This window comes from Quercus lobata, chromosome 5, assembly GCF_001633185.2.
Source record: "Quercus lobata isolate SW786 chromosome 5, ValleyOak3.0 Primary Assembly, whole genome shotgun sequence".
Lineage (NCBI taxonomy): Eukaryota > Viridiplantae > Streptophyta > Magnoliopsida > Fagales > Fagaceae > Quercus > Quercus lobata.
The window spans coordinates 33693951-33706093 of record NC_044908.1 but is presented as its reverse complement, the minus strand read 5'-3'; the positions used below and the strand labels follow the sequence as shown (position 1 = coordinate 33706093).

At 49.7% G+C, this 12143-nt stretch overlaps 20 non-coding genes and 13 pseudogenes across 20 annotated transcripts; all 33 read left to right on the top strand.

Annotated features, from left to right (window-relative positions):
- Window positions 1–111: 111 nt before the first annotated feature.
- On the top strand, window positions 112–230 carry LOC115993291. The gene has a single exon (XR_004092911.1). It is a non-coding gene; the product is annotated as a 5S ribosomal RNA (ribosomal RNA).
- Window positions 231–464: 234 nt separating this feature from the next.
- On the top strand, window positions 465–583 carry LOC115993304 (annotated as a pseudogene).
- Window positions 584–817: 234 nt separating this feature from the next.
- Window positions 818–936, top strand: LOC115993353 (annotated as a pseudogene).
- A 234-nt stretch (window positions 937–1170) lies between these two features.
- LOC115993205 lies at window positions 1171–1289 on the top strand. The gene has a single exon (XR_004092831.1). It is a non-coding gene; the product is annotated as a 5S ribosomal RNA (ribosomal RNA).
- Window positions 1290–1523: 234 nt separating this feature from the next.
- On the top strand, window positions 1524–1642 carry LOC115993229. Its single transcript, XR_004092853.1, has one exon. It is a non-coding gene; the product is annotated as a 5S ribosomal RNA (ribosomal RNA).
- Window positions 1643–1876: 234 nt separating this feature from the next.
- Window positions 1877–1995, top strand: LOC115993195. Its single transcript, XR_004092822.1, has one exon. It is a non-coding gene; the product is annotated as a 5S ribosomal RNA (ribosomal RNA).
- Window positions 1996–2228: 233 nt separating this feature from the next.
- Window positions 2229–2347, top strand: LOC115993281. The gene has a single exon (XR_004092902.1). It is a non-coding gene; the product is annotated as a 5S ribosomal RNA (ribosomal RNA).
- A 233-nt stretch (window positions 2348–2580) lies between these two features.
- Window positions 2581–2699, top strand: LOC115993221. Its single transcript, XR_004092846.1, has one exon. It is a non-coding gene; the product is annotated as a 5S ribosomal RNA (ribosomal RNA).
- Window positions 2700–2933: 234 nt separating this feature from the next.
- LOC115993204 lies at window positions 2934–3052 on the top strand. The gene has a single exon (XR_004092830.1). It is a non-coding gene; the product is annotated as a 5S ribosomal RNA (ribosomal RNA).
- A 234-nt stretch (window positions 3053–3286) lies between these two features.
- On the top strand, window positions 3287–3405 carry LOC115993336 (annotated as a pseudogene).
- Window positions 3406–3639: 234 nt separating this feature from the next.
- On the top strand, window positions 3640–3758 carry LOC115993288. The gene has a single exon (XR_004092908.1). It is a non-coding gene; the product is annotated as a 5S ribosomal RNA (ribosomal RNA).
- A 379-nt stretch (window positions 3759–4137) lies between these two features.
- LOC115993300 lies at window positions 4138–4256 on the top strand (annotated as a pseudogene).
- Window positions 4257–4490: 234 nt separating this feature from the next.
- On the top strand, window positions 4491–4608 carry LOC115993351 (annotated as a pseudogene).
- A 234-nt stretch (window positions 4609–4842) lies between these two features.
- Window positions 4843–4961, top strand: LOC115993328 (annotated as a pseudogene).
- Window positions 4962–5195: 234 nt separating this feature from the next.
- On the top strand, window positions 5196–5314 carry LOC115993269. Its single transcript, XR_004092891.1, has one exon. It is a non-coding gene; the product is annotated as a 5S ribosomal RNA (ribosomal RNA).
- Window positions 5315–5548: 234 nt separating this feature from the next.
- Window positions 5549–5667, top strand: LOC115993345 (annotated as a pseudogene).
- A 234-nt stretch (window positions 5668–5901) lies between these two features.
- Window positions 5902–6020, top strand: LOC115993232. Its single transcript, XR_004092856.1, has one exon. It is a non-coding gene; the product is annotated as a 5S ribosomal RNA (ribosomal RNA).
- A 587-nt stretch (window positions 6021–6607) lies between these two features.
- Window positions 6608–6726, top strand: LOC115993373 (annotated as a pseudogene).
- Window positions 6727–6960: 234 nt separating this feature from the next.
- LOC115993256 lies at window positions 6961–7079 on the top strand. The gene has a single exon (XR_004092878.1). It is a non-coding gene; the product is annotated as a 5S ribosomal RNA (ribosomal RNA).
- A 234-nt stretch (window positions 7080–7313) lies between these two features.
- On the top strand, window positions 7314–7432 carry LOC115993245. Its single transcript, XR_004092868.1, has one exon. It is a non-coding gene; the product is annotated as a 5S ribosomal RNA (ribosomal RNA).
- Window positions 7433–7666: 234 nt separating this feature from the next.
- Window positions 7667–7785, top strand: LOC115993370 (annotated as a pseudogene).
- A 234-nt stretch (window positions 7786–8019) lies between these two features.
- LOC115993372 lies at window positions 8020–8138 on the top strand (annotated as a pseudogene).
- A 234-nt stretch (window positions 8139–8372) lies between these two features.
- On the top strand, window positions 8373–8491 carry LOC115993210. The gene has a single exon (XR_004092835.1). It is a non-coding gene; the product is annotated as a 5S ribosomal RNA (ribosomal RNA).
- Window positions 8492–8725: 234 nt separating this feature from the next.
- On the top strand, window positions 8726–8844 carry LOC115993284. Its single transcript, XR_004092905.1, has one exon. It is a non-coding gene; the product is annotated as a 5S ribosomal RNA (ribosomal RNA).
- Window positions 8845–9077: 233 nt separating this feature from the next.
- On the top strand, window positions 9078–9196 carry LOC115993365 (annotated as a pseudogene).
- Window positions 9197–9430: 234 nt separating this feature from the next.
- Window positions 9431–9549, top strand: LOC115993265. Its single transcript, XR_004092887.1, has one exon. It is a non-coding gene; the product is annotated as a 5S ribosomal RNA (ribosomal RNA).
- A 218-nt stretch (window positions 9550–9767) lies between these two features.
- Window positions 9768–9886, top strand: LOC115993263. The gene has a single exon (XR_004092885.1). It is a non-coding gene; the product is annotated as a 5S ribosomal RNA (ribosomal RNA).
- A 234-nt stretch (window positions 9887–10120) lies between these two features.
- Window positions 10121–10238, top strand: LOC115993363 (annotated as a pseudogene).
- Window positions 10239–10472: 234 nt separating this feature from the next.
- LOC115993277 lies at window positions 10473–10591 on the top strand. Its single transcript, XR_004092898.1, has one exon. It is a non-coding gene; the product is annotated as a 5S ribosomal RNA (ribosomal RNA).
- A 218-nt stretch (window positions 10592–10809) lies between these two features.
- On the top strand, window positions 10810–10928 carry LOC115993218. Its single transcript, XR_004092843.1, has one exon. It is a non-coding gene; the product is annotated as a 5S ribosomal RNA (ribosomal RNA).
- A 219-nt stretch (window positions 10929–11147) lies between these two features.
- On the top strand, window positions 11148–11266 carry LOC115993193. The gene has a single exon (XR_004092820.1). It is a non-coding gene; the product is annotated as a 5S ribosomal RNA (ribosomal RNA).
- A 234-nt stretch (window positions 11267–11500) lies between these two features.
- LOC115993244 lies at window positions 11501–11619 on the top strand. Its single transcript, XR_004092867.1, has one exon. It is a non-coding gene; the product is annotated as a 5S ribosomal RNA (ribosomal RNA).
- A 218-nt stretch (window positions 11620–11837) lies between these two features.
- LOC115993361 lies at window positions 11838–11955 on the top strand (annotated as a pseudogene).
- The last annotated feature ends 188 nt before the right edge of the window (window positions 11956–12143 follow it).

Sequence of the window (12143 nt, the reverse complement as noted above, 5' to 3'; positions counted from 1 at the left end):
GCTAATTTCAGTGGCGGCAATCTCGAAATCCCCTCGGGTTGCACCACCCCGGTGTTGGAGTGCGTCGATGCATTCGGATCCTTTATAAGAATTTAATCCGCTTATGCTGATAGGCGCGATCATAACAACACTAATGCACCGGATCCCATTAGAACTCCGAAGTTAAGCGTTTTTTGGCGAGAGTAGTACTAGGATGGGTGACCTCCTAGGAAGTCCTCGAGTTGCACCCCACTCTTTTTCTTCAGATTCTTTTTTGTCGTTGTGCTTATCATTTGCGTCGGTACACCAACGCTCACTTCGTAGGCTTGGTCTGCCCTAGGCAAAAAATACGTGCCGCCGATCTCATTGTGGGTGCTAATTTCGGTGGCGGCGATCTCCAAATCCCCTCGGGTTGCACCACCCCGAGGTAAGAGTGCGTCACTACATTCGGATCCTTTACATGAATTTAACGCACTTATGCTGATGGGTGCGATCATACCAACACTAATGCACAAGATCCCATTAGAACTCCGCTGTTAAGCATGTTTGGGCGAGAGTAGTACTAGAATTGGTGACCTCCTGGGAAGTCCTCGTGTTGCACTGCTCTCTTTTTCATCGGATTCTTTTTTACCGTTGGGCTTATCATTTGCGTCAGTCCACCAACTCTCGCTTTGTAGGCTTAGTCTAACCCTGGCGAAAAATACGAGCCGCCGATCTCATTTTGGGTGCTAATTTTGATGGCTACGATCTCGAAATCCACTCGGGTTGCACCACCCCGGGGTTAGAGTGCGTCGCTGCATTCAGATCCTTTATAAGAATTTAACGCGCTTAAGCTGATTGGTGCGATCATACCAACACTAATGCACAGGATCCCATTAGAACTCCGCAGATAAGCATGTTTGGGCAAGATTAGTAGTAGGATGGGTGACATCCTGGGAAGTACTCCTGTTGCACCCATCTCTTTTTCTTCGGATTCTTTTTTGCCATTGGGCTTATCGTTTGCGTCAGTCCCCCAACGCTCACTTCATAGGCTTAGTCTGCCCCTGGCGAAAAATACGAGCCGCCGATCTCCTTTTGGGTGATAATATCGGTGGCGGCGATCTTGAAATCCCCTCGGGTTGCACCACCCCAGGGTTAGAATGCGTCGCTGCATTTGGATCCAGTATAAGAATTTAACGCGCTTATTTCGATGGGTACGATCATACCAACACTAATGCACCGGATCCCATCAGAACTCCGCAGTTAAGCGTGTTTGGGCGAGGTTAGTAGTAGGATGGGTGACATCCTGGGAAGTACTCGTGTTGCACCCCTCTCTTTTTCTTCGGATTCTTTTTTGCCATTGGGCTTATCATTTGCGTCGGTCCCCCAACGCTCACTTCATAGGCTTAGTTTGCCCCAGGCGAAAAATACGAGCCGCCGATCTCCTTTTGGGTGATAATATCGGTGGCGGCGATCTCGAAATCCCCTCGGGTAGCACCACCCCGGGGTTAGAATGCGTCGCTGCATTCGGATCCATTATAAGAATTTAACGCGCTTATTTCGATGGGTGCGATCATACCAACACTAATGCACCGGATCCCATCAGCACTCCGCAGTTAAGCGTGTTCGGGCGAGAGTAGTACTAGGATGGGTGACATCCTGGGAAGTCCTCATGTGGCACCCCTCTCTTTTTCATCGGATTCTTTTTTGCTATAGGGCTTATCGTTTGCGACAGTACACCAACACTCGCTTCCTAGGCTTAGTCTGCTTCAGGCGAAAAATAAGAGCCACCGATCTCGTTTTGGGTGCTAATTTCAGTGGCGGCAATCTCGAAATCCCCTCGGGTTGCATCGCCCCGGGGTTAGAGTGCGTCGATGCATTCGGCTCCTTTATAGGAATTTAACTTGCTAATGCTGATGGGTGCGATCATACCAACACTAATACAGTAGATCCCATCAGAACTCCGCAGTTAAGCGTGTTTGGGCGGGCTAAGTACTAGGATGGGTGACCTCTTGGGAAGTCCTCGTGTTGCACCCCACTCTTATTCTTCGGATTCTGTTTTGCCCCTGGGCTTATCGTTTGCATCGGTCCACCAACACTCGCTTCGTAGGCTTAGTCTACCCCTGGCAAAAAATACGAGCCCCCGATCTCATTTTGGGTGCTAATTTTGATATCTACGATCTCGAAATCCCCTCGGGTTGCACCACCCCGGGGTTAGAGTGCGTCGCTGCATTCAGATCCTTTATTAGAATTTAACCGCTTATGCTGATTGGTGCGATCATACCAACACTAATGCACCGGATCCCATCAGAACTCCGCAGTAAAGCGTGTTTGGACGAGATTAGTAGTAGGATGGGTGACATCCTGGGAAGTACTCTTGTTGCACCCCTTTCTTTTTCTTCGGATTCTTTTTTGCCGTTGGGCTTATCGTTTGCGTCGGTCCCCCAACGCTCACTTCATAGGCTTAGTCTGCCCCTGGCGAAAAATACGAGCCGCCGATCTCGTTTTGGGTGGTAATATCGGTGGCAGTGATCTCGAAATCCCCTCACGTTGGACCACCCTGGGTTAGAATGCGTCATTGCATTCGGATCCTTTATAAGAATTTCACGCGCTTATGCCGATGGGTGCGATCATACCAACACTAATGCACCGGATCCCATCAGAACTCCGCAGTTAAGCGTGTTTGGTCGTGAGTAGTAGTAGGATGGGTGACACCCTGGGAAGTCCTCATGTTGCACCCCTCTCATTTTCATCGGATTCCTTTTTGTTATTGGGCTTATCGTTTGCAACAGTCCACCAACGCTCGCTTCGTAGGCTTAGTCTGCTCCAGGCTAAAAATAAGAGCCACCGATCTCGTTTTGGGTGCTAATTTCAGTGGCGGCAATCTCAAAATCCCCTTGGGTTGCACCACCCCGGGGTTAGAGTGCGTCGATGCATTCGGATCCTTTATAGGAATTTAACTTGCTAATGTTGATGCGTGCGATCATACCAACATTAATGCATTAGATCCCATCAGAACTCCGCAGTTAAGCGTGTTTGGGCGGGATTAGTACTAGGATGGGTGTCCTCCTGGGAAGTCCTCGTGTTGCACCCCACTCTTATTCTTCGGATTCTGTTTTGCCCTTGGGCTTATCGTTTGCATCGGTCCACCAACACTCGCTTCGTAGGCTTAGTCTGCCCCAGGCAAAAAGTACGAGCCGCCGATCTCGTTTTGGGTGCTAATTTCATTGGTGGCGATCTCGAAATCCACTCGGGTTCATCCTCCCCGGGGTTAGAGTCCGTCACTACATTCAGATCCTTTTTATGTACTGAACGCGCTTATGCTGATAGGTGCCATCATTCCAATACTAATGCACCGAATCCAATCAGAACTCTGCAGTTAAGCGTGTTTGGGCGGGATTAGTACTAAGATGGGTGACCTCCTGGGAAGTCCTCGTGTTCCACCCCACTCTTTTTCTTCGGATTCTTTTTTGTCGTTCGGCTTATCGTTTGCGTCGGTCCACCAATGCTCGTTTCGTGGGATTAGTCAGCCCCAAGCGTAAAATACAAGCTGCCGATCTCGTTTTGGCTTCTAATTTCGGATGCGGCGATCTAGAAATCCCCTCGGGTTGCGCCACGTGGGGGTTAGAGTGCGTCGCTGCATTCGGATCCTTTGTAAGAATTTAACGCGCTTATGCTGATGGGTGCAATCATACCGACACTATTGTACCAGATCTCGTCGGAACTCTGCAGTTAAGCGTGTTTGAGCAAGAGTTGTACTAGGCTGGGTAACCTCCTGGGAAGTCCTCGTGTTGCACCCATCTCTTTTTCACCAGATTCTTTTTTGCCGTTAGGCTTATCGTTTGCGTCGGTCCACCAAAACTCGCTTCGTAGGCCTTGTTTGCCCCAAGCGAAAAATGCGAGCCACCGATCTCGTTTTGGGCCACCGACCTCGTGTCGCACCCCTCTCTTTTTCTTTGCTTTCTTCTTTTCCGTTGGGCTTATCGTTCACGTCGGTCCACCAACAGTGGCTTCGTTGGCTTAGTTTGCCCCAGGCGGAAAATACGAGCCCCCGATCTCGTTTTGGGTGCCAATTTCGGTGGCTGCGATCTCGAAATCCCCTCGGGTTGCACCACCCCGGGCTTAGCGTGTGGCGCCGCATTCGAATCCATTATAAGAATTTAACGCGCTTGTGCTGATAGGTGTGATCATACTAACAGTAATGCACCGGATCCCATCAGAATTCCGTAGTTAAGCGTGTTTGGGCGAGAGTAGTACTAGGATTGGCGACCTCCTGGGAAGTCCTCATGTTGCACCCCTCTCTTTTTCTTCGGATTCTTTTTTGCCGTTGGGCTTATCGTTTGCGTTGGTCCACCAATGCTCGCTTCATTGGCTTAGTCAGCCCCAGGTGAGAAATTCGAGCTGCCGATCTCGTTTTGGCTTCTAATTTCAGTGGCGGCGGTCTAGAAATCCCCTCGGGTTGCACCACCCGGGGGTTAGAGTGCGTCGCCTCATTCGGATCCTTTATAAGAATTTAACGCGCTTATGCTGATCGGTGCAATCATACCAACACTAATGTACCGGATCCCGTCGGAACTCCACAGTTAAGCATGCTTGGGCAAGAGTTGTACTAGGATGGGTAACCTCCTGGTAGTCCTCGTGTTGCACTCATCTCTTTTTAATCGGATTCTTTTTTGCCGTTGGGCTTATCGTTTGCATCGGTCCCCCAAAGCTCGCTTCGTAGGCCTTGTCTGCCCTAGGCGAAAAATGTGAGCCACCGATCTCGATCTGGGTGTTAATATTGGTTGCGGCAAACTCGAAATCCCGTCGGGTTGCACCACCCCGGGGTTAGAGTGCGTCGATGCATTCGGATCCTTTATCTGAATATAACCTGCTTATGCTGATAGGTGGGATCATACCAACACTTACGCATCAGATCCCACTAAAACTCCGCAGTTAAGCGTCTTTGGGCAGGAGTAGTACTAGGATGGGTGACCTCCTGGGAAGTCCTCGTGTTCCACCCCACTATTTTTCTTCGGATTCTTACATGTCGTAGGGCTTATCGTTTGCGTCAGTCCACCAATGCTCGCTTCATAGGCTTAGTTAACCCCAGGCGAGAAATACGAGCCACCGATCTCGTTTTGGCTTCTAATTTCAGTGGCGGCGATCTTGAAATCCCCTCGGGTTGCACCACCCGGGGGTTGGAGTGCGTCACTGCATTTGGATCCTTTATAAGAATTTAACGCGCTTATGCTGATGGGTGCAATCATACCAACACTAATGCACCGGATCCCGTCGGAACTCCACAATTAAGCGTGTTTGGGCAAGAGTTGTACTAGGATGGGTAACCTCCTGGGTAGTCCTCGTGTTGCACCCATCTCTTTTTAATCGGATTCGTTTTTGCCGTTGGGCTTATCGTTTGCGTCGGTCCCCCAAATCTCGCTTCGTAGGCCTTGTCTGTCCTAGGCGAAAAATGTGAGCCGCCGTTCCCGTTCTGGGTGTTAATATTGGTTGCGGCAAACTCGAAATCCCGTCGGGTTGCACCACCCCGGGGTTAGAGTGCGTCGATGCAGTCGGATGCTTTATCTGAATATAACCCGCTTATGCTGATAGGTGCGATCATACCAACACTTACGCATTGGATCCCACTAAAACTCCGCAGTTAAGCATCTTTCGGCGGGAGTAGTACTAGGATGGGTGACCTCCTGGGAAGTCCTTGTATTGCACCCCTCTGTTTTTCTTCGGATTCTTTTTTGCCGTTGGGTTTATCGTTTGCGTCGGTCCCCCAACACTCGCTTCGTAGGCTTAGTCTGCCCCTGGCGAAAAATATGAGCCGCCGATCTCGTTTTGGGTGATAATATCGGTGGCGGCGATCTCGAAATCCCCTCGGGTTGCACCACCCCAGCTTTAGAATGCGTCGCTGCATTCGGATCCTTTATAAGAATTTAACGCACTAATTCCGATGGCTGCGATCATACCAACACTAACGCATCGGATCCCATTAGAACTTCGCAGTTAAGCGTGTTTGGGCAAGAGTTGTACTAGGATGGGTAACCTCCTGGGAAGTCCTCGTGTTGCACCCATCTCTTTTTCATCGGATTCTTTTTTGCCGTTGGGCTTATCGTTTGCGTCGGTCCACCAACGCTCACTTCACAGGCTTAGTCTACCCCAGGCGACAAATAAGAGCCGCCGTTCTTGTTTGGGGTGCTAATATTGGTTGCGGCAAACTCGAAATCCCGTCGGGTTGCACCACCACAGGGTTAGAGTGCGTCGATGCATTCGGATCCTTTATCAGAATATAACCCGCTTATGCTGATGGGTGCGATCATAACAACACTAACGCATCGGATCCCACTAAAACTCCGCAGTTAAGCGTCTTTTGGCGGTAGTAGAACTATGATGGGAGACCTCATGGGAAGTCCTCGTGTTCCACCCCACTCTTTTTCTTTAGATTCTTTTATGTTCTTGGACGTATCGTTTGCGTCGGTCCACCAATGCTCGCTTCATAGGCTTTATCAGCCCCAGGCGAAAAATACGAGCCGCCGATCTCGTTTTGGCTGCAAATTTCGGTGGCGGTGATCTAGAAATCCCCTCAGGTTGCACCGCCCGGGGATTAGAGTGCGTCGCTGCATTCGGATCCTTTATAAGAATTTAACGCGCTTATGCTGATGGGTGAAATCATGCCAACACTAATGCATCGGATCCCGTCGGAACGCTGCAGTTAAGCGTTTTTGGGCAAGAGTTATGCTAGGATGGGTGACATCCTGGGAAGTCCTCGTGTTGCACCCCTCTCTTTTTCTTTGCTTTCTTTTTTACCACTGGGCTTATCGTTTGCGTCGATCCACCAATAGTCGCTTCGTAGGCTTAGTTTGCCCCAGGCGAAAAATACGAGCCGCCGATCTCGTTTTGGGTGCCAATTTCGGTGGCTGCGATCTCGAAATCCCTTCGGGTTTCACCACCCCGGGGTTAGAGTGCGGCGCCGGGTTCAAATCTTTTATAAAAATTTAACACGCTTGTGCTGATGGGTGTGATCATACCAACACTAATGCACCAGATCCCATCAGAATTTCGTAGTTAAGCGTGTTTGGGCGAGAGTAGTACTAGGATTGGTGACCTCTTGGGAAGTCCTCGTGTTCCACCCCACTCTTTTTCTTCGGATTCTTTTATGTCGTTGGGCTTATCGTTTGCGTCGGTCCACCAAACCTCGCTTCATAGGCTTAGTCAGCCCCAGGTGAGAAATACGAGCCGCCGATCTCATTTTGGCTTCTAATTTCAGTGGTGGCAATCTAGAAATCCCCTCGGGTTGCACCACCCGGGGGTTAGAGTGCGTCGCTGCATTCGGATCCTTTATAAGAATTTAACGCGCTTATGCTGATGGGTGCAATCATACCAACACTAATGTACCGGATCCCGTCGGAACTCCACAGTTAAGCGTGTTTGGGCAAGAGTTGTACTAGGATGGGTAACCTCCTGGGTAGTCCTCGTGTTGCACCCATCTCTTTTTCATCTGATTCTTTTTTGCCGTTGGGCTTATCGTTTGCGTCGGTCCACCAAAGCTCGCTTCGTAGGCCTTGTCTGCCCCAGGCGAAAAATGCGAGTCACCGATCTTGTTCTGGGTGTTAATATTGGTTGCGGCAAACTCGAAATCCCGTCGGGTTGCACCACCGCAGGGTTATAGTGCGTCGATGCATTCGGATCCTTTATCAGAATATAACCCGCTTATGCTGATGGGTGCGATCATAACAACACTAACGCATCGGATCCCACTAGAACTCCGCAGTTAAGCGTCTTTTGGCGGTAGTAGAACTATGATGGGAGACCTCGTGGGAAGTCCTCGTGTTCCACCCCACTCTTTTTCTTCAGATTCTTTTATGTTCTTGGACGTATCGTTTGCGTCGGTCCACCAATGCTCGCTTCATAGGCTTTATCAGCCCCAGGCGAAAAATACGAGCCGCCGATCTCGTTTTGGCTGCAAATTTCGGTGGTGGCGATCTAGAAATCCCCTCAGGTTGCACCGCCCGGGGATTAGAGTGCGTCGCTGCATTCGGATCTTTTATAAGAATTTAACGCGCTTATGCTGATGGGTGAAATCATGCCAACACTAATGCATCGGATCCCGTCGGAACGCTGCAGTTAAGTGTTTTTGGGCAAGAGTTATGCTAGGATGGGTGACATCCTGGGAAGTCCTTGTGTTGCACCCCTCTCTTTTTCTTTGCTTTCTTTTTTGCCACTGGGCTTATCGTTTACGTCGGTCCACCAACAGTCGCTTCGTAGGCTTAGTTTGCCCCAGGCGAAAAATACGAGCCGCCGATCTCGTTTTGGGTGCCAATTTCGGTGGCTGCGATCTCGAAATCCCTTCGGGTTTCACCACCCCGGGGTTAGAGTGCGGCGCCGGGTTCGGATCCTTTATAAAAATTTAACACGCTTGTGCTGATGGGTGTGATCATACCAACACTAATGCACCAGATCCCATCAGAATTCCGTAGTTAAGCGTGTTTGGGCGAGAGTAGTACTAGGATTGGTGACCTCCTGGGAAGTCCTCGTGTTCCACCCCACTCTTTTTCTTCGGATTCTTTTATGTCGTTGGGCTTATCGTTTGCGTCGGTCCACCAAACCTCGCTTCATAGGCTTAGTCAGCCCCAGGTGAGAAATACGAGCCGCCGATCTCATTTTGGCTTCTAATTTCAGTGGTGGCGATCTAGAAATCCCCTCGGGTTGCACCACCCGGGGGTTAGAGTGCGTCGCTGCATTCGGATCCTTTATAAGAATTTAACGCGCTTATGCTGATGGGTGCAATCATACCAACACTAATGTACCGGATCCCGTTGGAACTCCACAGTTAAGCGTGTTTGGGCAAGAGTTGTACTAGGATGGGTAATCTCCTGGGTAGTCCTCGTGTTGCACCCATCTCTTTTTCATCGGATTCTTTTTTGCCGTTGGGCTTATCGTTTGCGTCGGTCCACCAAAGCTCGCTTCGTAGCCTTGTCTGCCCCAGGCGAAAAATGCGAGCCGCCGATCTTGTTCTGGGTGTTAATATTGGTTGCGGCAAACTCGAAATCCCGTCAGATTGCACCACCGCAGGGTTAGAGTGCGTCGATGCATTCGGATCCTTTATCAAAATATAACCCGCTTATGCTGATGGGTGCGATCATAACAACACTAACGCATCGGATCCCACTAGAACTCCACAGTTAAGCGTCTTTTGGCGGGAGTAGAACTATGATGGGAGACCTCATGGGAAGTCCTCGTGTTCCACCCCACTCTTTTTGTTCAGATTCTTTTATGTTCTTGGACGTATCGTTTGCGTCGGTCTACCAATGCTTGCTTCATAGGCGTTATCAGCCCCAGGCGAAACATACGAGCCGCCGATCTCGTTTTGGCTGCAAATTTCGGTGGTGGCGATCTAGAAATCCCCTCAGGTTGCACCGCCCGGGGGTTAGAGTGCAGCGCCGCATTCGGATCCTTTATAAGAATTTAACGCGCTTGTGCTTATTGGTGTGATCATACCAATACTAATGCACCGGATCCCATCAGAATTCCGTAGTTAAGCATGTTTGGGCGAGAGTAGTACTAGGATTGGCGACCTCCTTGGAAGTCCTCGTGTTGCACCCCTCTCTTTTTCTTTGGATTCATTTTTGGCGTTGGGCTTATCGTTTGCGTCGGTCCACCAACGCTCGCTTCGTTGGCTTAGTCCACCCCAGGCAAAAAATACGAGCCGCCGATCTCGTTTTGAGTGCTAATTTCAGTGGCGGCAATCTCGAAATCCCCTCGGGTTAGAGTGCATTGCTGCATTCAGATCCTTCCTAAGAATTTAGCGCGCTTATGTTGATGGGTGCGATCATACCAATACTAATGCACCAGATCCCATCAGAATTCCGCAGTGAAGCGTGTTTTGGCGAGAGTAGTACTAGGATTGGCGACCTCCTGGGAAGTCCTCGTGTTGCACCCCTCGCTTTTTCTTTGGATTCTTTTTTGCTATTGGGCTTATCGTTTGCGACGGTACACCAACGCTCGCTTCGTAGGCTTTGTCTGCTCCAGGAGAAAAATAAGAGCCGCCGATCTCGTTTTTTGTGCTAATTTCAGTGGCGGCGATCTCCAAATCCCCTCGGGTTGCACCACCCCGAGGTTGGAGTGCGTGTCTGCATTCGGATCCTTTACATGAATTTAACGCGCTTATGCTGATCGGTGCGATCATACCAACACTAATGCACCAGATCCTACTAGAACTCCGCATTTAAGCGTTTTTGGGCGAGAGTAGTACTAGGATGGTGACCTCCATGGAAGTCCTCATGTTGCACCCCTCTCTTTTTCATCGGATTCTTTTTCGCTATTGGGCTTATCGTTTGCGACGGTCCACTAACGCTCGCTTCGTAGGCTTTGTCTGCTCCAGGCGAAAAATTAGAGTCGTCGATCTCGTTTTGGGTGCTAATTTCAGTGGCGGCAATCTCGAAATCCCCTCAAGTTGCACGACCCCGGGGGTAGAGTGCATCGATGCATTCAGATCCTTTATAGGAATTTAACTCGCTTATGCTGATTGGCGCGATCATAACAACACTAATGCACCGGATCCCATTAGAACTCCGCAGTTAAGCGTGTTTGGGCGAGAGTAGTGCTAGGATGGGTGACCTCCTGGGATGTCCTCGGGTTGCACCGCTCTCTTTTTCATCGAATTCTTTTTTGCCATTGGACTTATCATTTGCGTCGTTCCACTAACGCTCGCTTCGTAGGCTTAGTCTGCCCCTGGCGAAAAATACGAGCCGCCGATCTCCTTTTGGGTGATAATATTGGTGGCAACGATCTCAAAATCCCCTCGGGTTAGAGTGCATCACTGTATTCGGATCCTTCATAAGAATTTAACGCGCTTTTGCTGATAGGTGCGATCATACCAACACTAATGCATCGGATCCCATCAGAACTCCGCAGTTAAGCGTGTTTGGGTGGGATTAATACTAGGATGGGTGACCTCCTGGGGAGTCCTCGTGTTGCACCCCACTCTTTTTCTTTGGATTCTTTTTTGCCCTTGGGTTTAATGTTTGCGTCGGTCCACCAACGCTTGCTTCGTAGGCTTAGTCTTCCCCATGCGAAAAGTACGAGTGCGTATATCTCATTTTGGGCGATAATATCGGTGGCAACGATCTCAAAATCCCCTCGGGTTAGAGTGCATTGCTGCATTCGGATCCTTCATAAGAATTTAACGCGCTTATGCTGATGGGTGCGATCATACCAACACTAATGCACAGGATCCCATCAGAACTCCGCAGTTAAGCGTGTTTGGGCGAGAGTAATACTAGGATGGTTGACCTCCTGGAAATTCCTCGTGTTGCACCCCTCTCTATTTCTTCAGATTCTTTTTTGCTGTTGGGCTTATCGTTTGCACCGGTCCACCAACGCTCGCTTCGTAGACTTAGTCTGGCCCAAACGAAAAATACGAGCTGCCGATCACGTTTTGGGTGCTAATTTCATTGGTGGCTTTCTCGAAATCCCCTCGGGTTGCTCCACCCCGGGGTTAGAGTGAGTTGCTGCATTCAGATCTTTTATATGTAGTTAACTCGCTTATGCTGATAGGTGCGATCATTCCAACACTAATGCACCAGATCCGTTCAGAACTCTATAGTTAAGCGTGTTTGGGCGGGATTAGTACTAGGATGGGTGACCTACTGGGAACTCCTCGTGTTGCACCCCTCTCTTTTTCTTCGGATTCTTTTTTGCCGTTGGGCTTATCGTTTTTGTTGGTCCACCAACGCTCGCTTCGTAGGCTTTGTCTGCCCCAGGAGAAAAATACGAGCCCCCGATCTCGTTTTGGGTGCTAATATCGGTGGCAGCGATCTCGAAATCCCTTCGAGTTAGAGTGCATCGCTGCATTCGGATCCTTCATAAGAATTTAACGCGCTTATGCTGATGGGTGCGATCATACCAACACTAATGCACCGGATCCGTTCAGAACTCTACAGTTAAGAGTGTTTGGGCGGGATTACAACTAGGATGGGTGACCTACTGCGAGGTCCTCGTGTTCACCCCTCTCCTTTTCTTCGGATTCTTTTTTGCCGCTGGGCTTATCATTTGCGTTGGTCCACCAACGCTCGCTTCGTTGGCTTAGTCTTCCCCAGGCGAAAAATACGAGCCTCCGATCTCGTTTTGAGTGATAATACCAGTGGCAGCGATCTCGAAATCCCCTCGGATTAGAGTGCATCGCTACATTTGGATCC